Below are 10,416 nucleotides of genomic sequence, written 5' to 3' on the forward strand. Positions count from 1 at the left end.
TACACACTGTGTCACACATTGTGCATAGACACATAATGCTCCACGTGCAAAAGGCTTCCCCATTGCATACCCCCCCCCCCATTTTACGTGACAAACCACTTCCACACAAGTAGTCTCACGGGTTAATGAGCCCAAAGCCCCAAAGCCGACATATAAAATTCGGGAAAACACCCGTACGCACCAAAGCCACATACGCGAAGGCGCCGATACGGCGGCAGTACCAGACCGTTACGCGCGAAATCGCCACTGGTGGCGCTGTCGATCAAGCGACCGCAGCGTCCTCTCGCTAGTGCACGGTGCCCATACGGGTCCTTCTTTTCCAGCCTGTCTCGCCAATATAGCACGTGTCACAACCTAGACATTGTAGCTTGTACACCACGCCAGACTGCTCTTCTGGGCCGACAGTGTCCTTTGGCTTGGAGATGAGGCTGCGCAGTATAACGTGCGGTCGCAAGGTCGTCCAGTCCTTAAGTAGCAACTGGTTGTCGGCTCTCCCGCTCAGTCTTACACTGATGATGCCCGTGGTATGACAGGCGAAACGTCTGCTTAAAGTTGTTTGTTTGTTACGTTAAGTCGGAGTCCTCTCTTTCTTTCGTTCAGTGAGTTGTGCATTGTAGTTGTGCGGCCAGCGACGATGCGCGTTGCTTATGGAAGGAACAGCTGGTGACAGCGACTCAGTCGCATGAGATCCTGATTCGCCATGTTCATGGTCGTTCGGACGTCAAAACTGCATGGAAACTGGATTGCTTGATTTTTCGTCTCTAGAAGATGACAAGCAGTTCCTTATGTCGTCCAGGGCTTGGCGTAACGGCAGAAATATCACGAAGATATGCCTGTGCCACTATGACATGTACGTTCGGCACTACCCGCAAACTGCAGCGTCGAAGAACTGTATTAACCCGTTTTCCAGTCACAGGAAGAAAGTGAAGGGCACGAAAAACATTAACGTGAATTTGGTACGAAGGGATGCATCACTGTCTCTGATACCTGGCGATCGTGTTTGCGTAACGTGCTACAAGCAATGCCTGAAGTTTGAAAAGTTTGAAGCAGTTTGCTTTGCCGTTCCCTGCACTGCAAGAAGCCCATGCTTGTTCCGATAGTAGCACAAACGATGATGAGCCGTTTTGGGCACTGTTAAATGCATCGCTGCAAGTATTGGGCGAGACACCTGTGAAGAAGAAGCGGTCGATGCCTCAACGGGAGACGTATGCCAAGAAGAAGGTTATGAAGATCCAGGCGTTTGCGAAGTCGATTATAATAAAAGGGCTTCGAGTAAAACTCGCCGGAGACTCAACCGACAAAACAGCCATGGCTCATGACTATGAGAACCTCCTGTACGAGCTCAAGGAAAAATACAACGACGAAGTTTTGCCAGCTAGGAAGACTTCAATTCTGACCCTTGCCCCTGCCTCCTGGTCGAGGCAAAAAATGATGGACTTTGTTGGAGCCCACGAAAGGCAGGTGCGAAAGCTAGAGACCTAAAGCATAGCACTGGGGTCCTCGCGACGCCTTGGTCTCGCAAAGGAAATCCCATGCCCGAAGAAGTGAAAACGAACATATGCAATTTTTACGAAGAGGACACAGTAGTGTACTGCTTTCGCGAAAAAAAAAGGAAGACGTTATTCAGGGGCACCAGAAAAGGATAGTCCTCGTAAACCTACGTGAAGCATATGAGGCATGGAAGAGCAACAATCCCAGCCTGAGAGCGGGGTTCTCAACATTTGCGAGCCTTCGCCCAGCATGGTGCGTTCTGGCTGGGGCACCTGGAACACATTCCGTTTGTGTGCGCCTATACCTGTGCAGAACCTGAAGTTGATGCTGCAAGCTATAGGGTTTAGAGAAAGTTACACGCAGCTTGTGCGACTGTTGGTGTGCGACATCGGGAAGGAAGAATGTATGCTTTCACGCTGTGCCCGTTGCCCTGGGGTAGGCCAGGCGGCACCTTGAAGACCAGAAACTGCTGCCAAAATAAAAATCAAGGCAAGTAGTTGTTGCTGTCTGTGGTTTCTGTTCGCGTTTTGTTTGAGCAAACATAGGCAAGCTCGCTCCCTCCTCGCGTACTGCGGCTGAGACAAGGTCGGCCCTTGCAGGACGCCTGCGGCACCAGGGCAACTTTAAAAAATCGGTGCGCGCCTTAAACGAAAAACACCTCTGAGAAAATGTGTGTTATGATTATTGGGACATTGGACCACTGTTTGTACTCCAGTTTGAGAACGACTACGACTGTAGAGCGCAGAGATGTGGCACGTGTATAATATTAGTGCACCAGTCACGGCTGTTTTGCATGCCAGATGGTGTTACATTGAAAGACAATGATGTATGACGTCTACATGTACAGCAGGAGTGTCCATACTCACTCGCAAAAATGGACATAGTGGAGCTGAATATAGAAGGACATTATGTACTCCTTATATCGCTTTCGTCCAGGCCAAAATGCAAGTCTAAAAGTGTACAGCATTTCACGGTGCGTTCAATGGCATTTGTCCTGTCTAGGTTTATGCCACCTCGTGATGCGAATGCCATGTAACGTAAGTTTTATTACGTAGTTTTTTGCGAATCGAACTCGGAAATTTGCCAAGTAAAGGTAACTTTTTTACCCTTCCAATGTGAACAGCGTGCACAATTTACTCAAATTCATGATAATAAACCTCTACCCAAGGAACGTCATCATGACGTTGGTAGACAGACTGAAACCGAAACACATCGGAATGGGACAGCTGGGTTCCACGAATGGGCATTTGTTCGCTGCCTCCTATTGAAAGAAAACTAGGACCGAAGGTCGTGTCCCTTTCAGAGACCATCGTAATCCCCTCAGGACCGTGGCTTTCGGGCGCGACCTTGTTCGCCACTAGCTTTGAACGTAGTTCAACTCTACCAAATTCGTGGCGCTGTCGAACACTATGACGTCGTTTGTTTACAAACAGGTAGAGGTCTATTGACAGGGATATTGAGGAGCTATTCCATCAGAACAAATAGTCGAACATAATGCTTTTCGTGGCATCAAGAGCATAACGCTCGACGACTTTTTGAGCGCAATCGTTGTCAGTGCGATGAAAAGAGGTCGCAAGCCCAGCCTACAGAGTGATAGTCAAGAAAGTGACAGTTCTTGAAATTGGGAGAGAGAAGACATGATCCCAGCAGAAGCCAGATGCGATAAGCTATGCCTGTGTTGTCTCGTTCCACTATCCCTCTGTGGGATGAGTCTGCAGTTTGCTGAGGTGAAAAACAATGCGCGTTGCGAAGTGGACTGGCGTCGTTGTCCGAAGGACAGGACGATAATTGCTGTCAGTGTAAAAATTGCGAGAACTGTTGTGGGTTACATTTGTTGAATCGGTATCGAAAAATGCAGCAGGGCGCATCATGCTGCACGTATATGGAACACTACGATCGGACCCGTTCTCAATGCGCACCGTCACGATAGGGATGCGTGCTCGTCTCCTGCTGTCTCATTAGATGTCGTGAATCTTTGCCTTCTGGGGATCCCACTCGTTGCTGCCAGACGGCTCTGTTTTCAGAGTGTTTTTCTTCTAAGTGGTAGCGTTGTGCGAATTAGTTTGGTTTGAATTGTTGTGCTAGAATCCTATTGCAAAGAGTGCTAACCCCGTGGTTTTGAAACTACCGTAATTCCACGCATATAAGACGCAGGAGGCGTCTTTAGGAACGTTTTGAAAATTTTCTGGCAGGTAAGCCGCACTCGCGGATAAGCCGCGAGCAATACGAGACGACTGAATTGTGCGACGAAGGAGACCATAGAGCAGTGTTTCCCAAAGTGTGGTCCGCGGACCCCTGGGGGTCCGCGAGAGTGTCCGTGGGGGTCCGCGACCGTCTCTCACATTCCAGTGAGGATTTTTGGTCCCCACAAACACGCACTCTACATGGTGCCCGATTTCCAAACACCCAGAACTTCCAAAATTGCTACAAGCATGCTTCAACGGCTAGCTTCTAATTTCTGATAGAAAAGTCCTGCAATGCACGTTTGTCCGCATCATACACATACAAACAAGAAGAAGAAACCAGTCCGGAATCGATTCTGAAGCTGTATCGAAAGCACGCAGCAGCTGACGAGGTTGCTGGTTATGCACTGGCTCTGACGGTGTGTGTGTGTGGGGGGGGGGGGGGGGTCCGTGAATTGGTTCTCATCGCTTCCGGGGGTCCGTCACCGCCAAAACTTTGGGAAACACTGCCATAGAGAACGCCATAAACCCTGTGGTTCATACTCCGGGATTGGCATAGTGTACAACAAAGGAGGCCAGCTCTGGTGTTCTACCAAGATCGGATTGCGCAATTGTTTGGCGTTTTTCATGGCTTGATGGGTCAGTGGTGTTCCAGGAGGCGTGAATCACTGTCACCACTTTCCTTAAAGCTGCTTTGGGGAATGCACCAGGAAGACCAATCTATTCGAATGTGGACCCGTCCCTGTTATGCACCGTTTGTGCATTGGCAGGGCATGTTGTGTTCCAGAGACACTGTTGGCCCTTTTATTAAAACCAGCGTATGGGAAAGGTACCAGAAAAAAAAAGTCATCAGATAAGCCGCAAAGTGCTCGTGAGAAAAAAAAATCGCGAATAAGCCGCGGCGAATACAGGCGAAATTACGGTATAGTTCAAAACCATGGATAGGTCAGGATAAGTGGAATTTGCACTACCAGCCCCACGTGAATAAGAAAAAGATGCAGAATCGAGGGTTCTGAAAGACTGTGGAAAATTCCAGCGTTTTCCAAACCTCGAAAATTGCATTTTCAAATTCTAGGGTGTTCAAGTGTTTCAAGGACCAGTGGGAACCATAATAGTGGACTTCCTTTTTCCCCTCCTCAATTCGCTTCGGGCGCGATCTATCAAACATTCCCCACTTGAGTTCATAGTTTACGAGGACTTTACCATCAGCATCACCTCCTGATGGATGCTCACCACATTGCTGTTGATGTACCAGGCCCTATTGTGGCAGGCATGCAACATCAGGTGGTTCCGATTTCACTCTCAAGTGCTGATCGCGGAACTCCAGAGAGAAGTGCATGTCTTCGAATTGTGATTCCAAAGGGCCTCGCATGTGACGACTCGAAATCACAAGAATCTCTTGCCTATATTCTTTAATGCAGAGTGCTGTCCTCACCCCATGTAAATTAAAAAGTGAAAATTGTGTCCCGAAGTGAAACAAATACAGCAACTGTTTTCGTACGCTCACAGAACGTGAAATCCCTGAACAGTGTATTCATGAAAACAGTGTATTCATGAAAACGACGGCTCACCGTTTGTTAGAGGGTCAGCTACGTTAGGTGCCGGAGAGAAGTTTCTTCTTCTTCTTCTTCCACCACTGGGTACAGTGGCCACTAGCCGCACAGGGCGATTGGCCAGGGTTTCGTGTAAAGTAATCTCTAAAGACTCATGAGACCCACGGCTTCACACGCGGGACAAGGAGAATGGTAGGATCGCATGATATTAGAAAGAAGCCATAGCAGAGGGAAGGAAGGAGGCGGAAGGTGCAAGATGTTTCAGAAGCGGCCGCAGATGGTAAGAAAGGCGGCGGCTCTCGACGCTATTTCAAACCGCCATTTCTCGGTGTGGGAGGCTCCAAATGCCAGGATGGCGCCCAGGGAGAAGGGAACCCTTTGTCTAGCCAGCGGCTGGGCAAGGTAGCTAAGGCGGGAGCGGCCGTAGAGGGGGCAGTGCAGGAGGAAGTGCTCCACAGTTTCCTCTTAATCGCAGTGGACGCAAGCAGGAGAGCGGCTGACACCCGCGCGGTGTAGATAAAAGTTCAGTGGAAGGGCTAGACAGCGCAGTCGAGTCAGCAAAACTTCAAGATGACGGGAGACGCAGCGGTCAGCCTGCCAAGCGTGGGAAAGGTGGGCGTACCGGGCTGGCAGTGAGCGGAGAGCGGTCAGCTCCAGCAGCCTTCTATACCTGGCCCGCGTGATAGAGGGCAGGGGCGTCAGGACGTCAATGATAGGGCCAATGAGGGAAATTTTTGCAAGGCTGTCCGCCAACTCGTTGGGAGATAGGCCTCAGTGACCAGGAATCCATGTCAGGACCACTTCCGTGATGTGGCTAGGACTCAGGGCCTGCAGGAGCTCGAGCCACTCGCTGGAGGGGCTGGCTAGGGCGATGATGACCGATAGGGAGTCGGACAAAAGCAGGATCCTGGGAAATGCAAGGGGCACCATTCTAAGAGCCAGTATCATGGCGAGGAGTTCGCTCTCGAACACGGGAGTGTAGTCAGGGAGGCGGATGGGGCAATGACAGTCGAGCTGAGGGAAGACGACGCCGGCACCCGCTAGCTGAGCCGAGACAGAGGCACCTGTCGCGACAACAACGTGAGACGGGAACTGGTTAACGTGCGCCGAGAGGAGGGCTTCAAGCCGGGGAGACGGAGCGTAGGCAAGGCCGGGCTGGAACGCGTCGGCAACTCGCAGGGCCATGGACGAGACCGGACAGATGGGCACAGGAAGGGCAGTCAGAGAGGTATTCAGCGAGGTCAGAAGGGATTCGACAAAGAGGAGCTGCGGGGTGTTTGATTCCCACCATCTCCGGGCGATCCACTGGGTCCGACCCCTGAGAGACTGGTTCTGTCTGGTGGCTAAAGGGCTCTGGCAAAGCGAAAGGAAGGTGTTCACAGTGAGTAGGCGGAACCGAGTCTTCAGAGGGGGAATGCGGGCTTCGGCATACAGCGCCTGGTTGGCCGTATACTTGGGGAGGCCCATGCACAGGCGGAGAGCTCTTCTTTCTTCGGCGAATAGCCTGCTCAGACGATAGTCGGGAAGGTGCGAGAAAACGACACACCCAAACTCAAGCATTGGCCGTACGTAGCACTTGTACAGGAAGAGCAGGGTGCTCCTGCGCATACCACAGCGGGCGCTGGCGCTGCGGAGGATGGTGCCAATTGCTTTCGAGGCCTTCTGGATTATAACTTCCACATGATGGTCCCAGTGAAGCATGTGATCATACCAGACGCCTAAGTAGCGCAGCAGGTTGGTCTGGCGGATGGTCTGGCCGGCAACATCCAGAACGATGGTCAAAGCTCCTCCAGTCCAGTTGGTATGGGGGAACATCAAGACTGCAGATTTCTGGACGTTCAACGTGAGGTGGACGGAGCGCATCCAGGACGACAGCGCGAGGAGATATTCTTGCAGTTTCTCACGTAGCGTATGCAGCGATAGAGAGCAGGAGAAGAAGGCAATATCATTCGCATAGGTCAAAGTGAGGATGCCCGTGTCGAGAGGTAAAGAACTCATCAAAATGTTAAACAGCAGTGGCGAAAGGGCGGACCCCTCAGGGACGCCCCTCTGCTGCGGATGCGAAGAGGAGATAAAGCGGCCATCCGAGCAAAAGAATGATCGTCCAGTAAGGAAGCTGCAAACCCATAAAACGATGTACGGGGTAATGTTGAGAGCTGCCATACAATGGAGGAGGACGTTGTGTTCCACGCTATCGTAGGCCTTCGCAACATCCAAGGTAACCAGGGCAGACATCTTTCCGCACTCGCGCGCAAGGCAAATCTGACTTTCCAGGTTGGCGAGCGCCATCCAGATTGAGCAGTGGGGGCGAAAGGCGATCTGGCTATCATTAAGCGCGGAAAAGGCTTCCAAGAAGGAAGAGAGACGGCGGTGCAGATTCCGCTCAATAGTTTTGCAGAGGACGGATGTCAGGGCAATCGGGCGAATGTTATCCATGGCCAGGCCCCTCGAGGCGGTCTTCTTGACTATAACCACCTTAGACACCTTCCAGTCACCCGGTATCCACGAGTGTTCGATGGAGACGTTCGCAATGTTCAGGAGCTCCTCTGGATGGGCATCTCACAGGGACAGGGGCAGGGTGATCACTGTTAGAGCCCGAGGTCAGCGTGCTCCACGAAGATAGGCGGGCTGCAGGCGAATGCAACGTGAGATCGAGCACCGACCTTGCGGTACCACGCAGGAACGTCGGGGATCCATCATTTGCAACACTGAGGTTATGACGACATATCCAGTCCCACAGCTCCCTGCCGCTACAGGCAGCCTTGGGACCCCATGAAACATGATAGGAGTTGAAATCACCGGCAACGATGTAACGCTGAGACACATGAGAGAGGGCACCACTGAACGCCGAGGGTTACTGGAAGCCAGCCGGACAGTACACATTGAAGACGTCCAAGGGGCCAAAGCGTGGGAGAGTGACCCGCACCGCGAGGGCTGCGCAAAGAGGGGACAGGGTTTGCCACACAACGCGGGCAGAATGCACTAGGCGAAGGGAGATGAGCGTTAACAGACCGCCTCCCCGTCCCACGGTCCGGTCCAAGCGAAATACCTGGAAGCCCGAAAAAGGAAAGGATCGTCGGGGGGATAGCCACGTTTCTTGAAGGAGAATCAGGTCAGGAGAGCAGTTCGATACAAGCGTGTGGAGGTCGGGTAGAGCTGAAGAAATCGCAAGACAGTTCCACTGCAAGACGCGCAAGCTATACTCATCGCCCAGTATGGATTCAGCGAGTGCGGCAGCAAGGACGTCGTCACCACTGTTCGGACGGCCACCCTTCTTTGAACGCCTGCCAGGGGGCTTTTCGCAGGGGCTGCACCACATTAACGCAGACGAGGCGTCACGCTTGGAGTTGGAGGAGGACGCATCCATGGCCTCGTGTGACGAGGCCGGACACAGGCGGCCAGGCTGGGCGGAGGCCGATGAGCAGGAGGGAGAGCTAGGTTCACAGGGCTGATGAGGGGGATCAGCAGAGGGCACAGCGGCTACAGCCACTTGTTTGTTGTCGGAGATGGCGTTGACAGTCTCAGAAAGGGACGAAGAGAGGGACGCAACCATGGCGCAGAGTGAGTCAAGTTCCGCTCTAACCTTCGAGACTGCAGCCTCGACGGCGGCATCAATCATCTTCTGAAGCCTATCGCCAGGGAATGGGGACTGGACAGCTTGCTGGGTTCTGCTTGGGAAATCCGAACCGCGTCTCTTCAAGGCAGCAGCCGCATCAGCCCGTGAACAGTGGCGAGAGTCCATGACCTCTAACAAGGAAGACTCCTGCTCACGGCAAGGGCATGATTGGTTGTCGGCAGAATGCTTCCCGCCGCAGAGGCAACATTTCGGGGAGACACTAGCAGAGGGCACGTGGGCTCGTCATGGCCGTCGCCGCAGTGGCGGCAGCGGGGATCGGATCTGCAGTTTTTGGTGGTATGACCGAATCGGAAGCATCGCTTGCACTGTAGCGGTCTTCGCTTGTAGGTGTCTACACAGAAGATGAGTGGCCAGGACTTGATTACAGATGGGCAGGCGAGTCCCGCAAAGGACACAACTACGGACTGGGTTGGGATACGAGGATCGTTGTCAAGCCTGCAGCAGCGGTACGCGTCGAGGGCACCAGCATCAGAGAAGAGCTCGAGGACCTCAGTAGCGGGAATAGAGACGTCGACGCCCCTCACCACCCCTCTGACACAGGCGAGATGGTGCGGGATGAATGCCTCCACCGGCTGCCTGCCGAAGGTGGAAGTTGACAGGAGCGAGCGGATGACGTTGACGTTGTCAGACTTGCAGACGATGCCATCTCTTCCATATTGGCGAACTTCGGCGATGTCACGGAACTCAGAAGTAATGGCTTCCAGGCCTTGAAGCAGAGATTTCGGGTTCTTGGACCGGATGACAGAGCCATCGGTAGGCTTGATGGCGACTGGGATGGTCGTGAGGCCGTTGGCCTGGAAGAGGCTCAGGGGGACTGAGCGAATGTCCACAGACGCCGACCAGTAAGGGTCGGGCCCGCTGCGAGCAGCGGTCGCCATCGCCGCGCGTCTCACCAACCGGAGAGGTAAGCGGCGCCGCAACCGAGGGAGAAGCAGAGGAGGCCAGACAGGCCTGAGCTTGCAGAGAGAGCAAGCAAGCTCCAACAACAAAAGAGATTGCCGCACCAGAGCAACAGAGGAACAGCCAAGCACCTGCACAGTACCTTCTTCAATTTCATATTATTCGTGCGTTGAGCGAGAAGCGCGAGACTTCTGGCGTATTCCATTGGCAGAGCTGGGTCAAATTTTTGCCCCGAGAAGGGACAAAAGCTGTTCCATTGGCAGAATCGTGTCAGACGCCGAATGTGTCATTGGCGGAGCAAGGGCAAAACGTTTGCTCGAAAGAGCAATAGTTTTGAGCCACGAGACCAAAGCTAACCCGGGAAAGCACGGACTCACGCGCTGTGCGCAGCGCGTGCTTCGTACCTCGAACAATTGTTAGCATTCCATTGACGAAGCAAACCCGTGGTACCCCGCCGGGAGCATGCACTCAAACCCCACCCAGCGCGGGGCAAAATCTGCTCTCCCAATGGAATACGCCATTCTTCTCCTTCGTCAACGGCGTCGCCGTCGTCGTTTGCTTCCAAAACAAGGGGAATCCCACGTGATTCTCCTCCTGCTACAGTATTGGCTGAGAGCGCGGCGTCTCGTTCCCAGACGTCTTAACCTCTAAC

This window comes from Ornithodoros turicata, chromosome 1 (genome assembly GCF_037126465.1).
Source record: "Ornithodoros turicata isolate Travis chromosome 1, ASM3712646v1, whole genome shotgun sequence".
NCBI lineage: Eukaryota > Metazoa > Arthropoda > Arachnida > Ixodida > Argasidae > Ornithodoros > Ornithodoros turicata.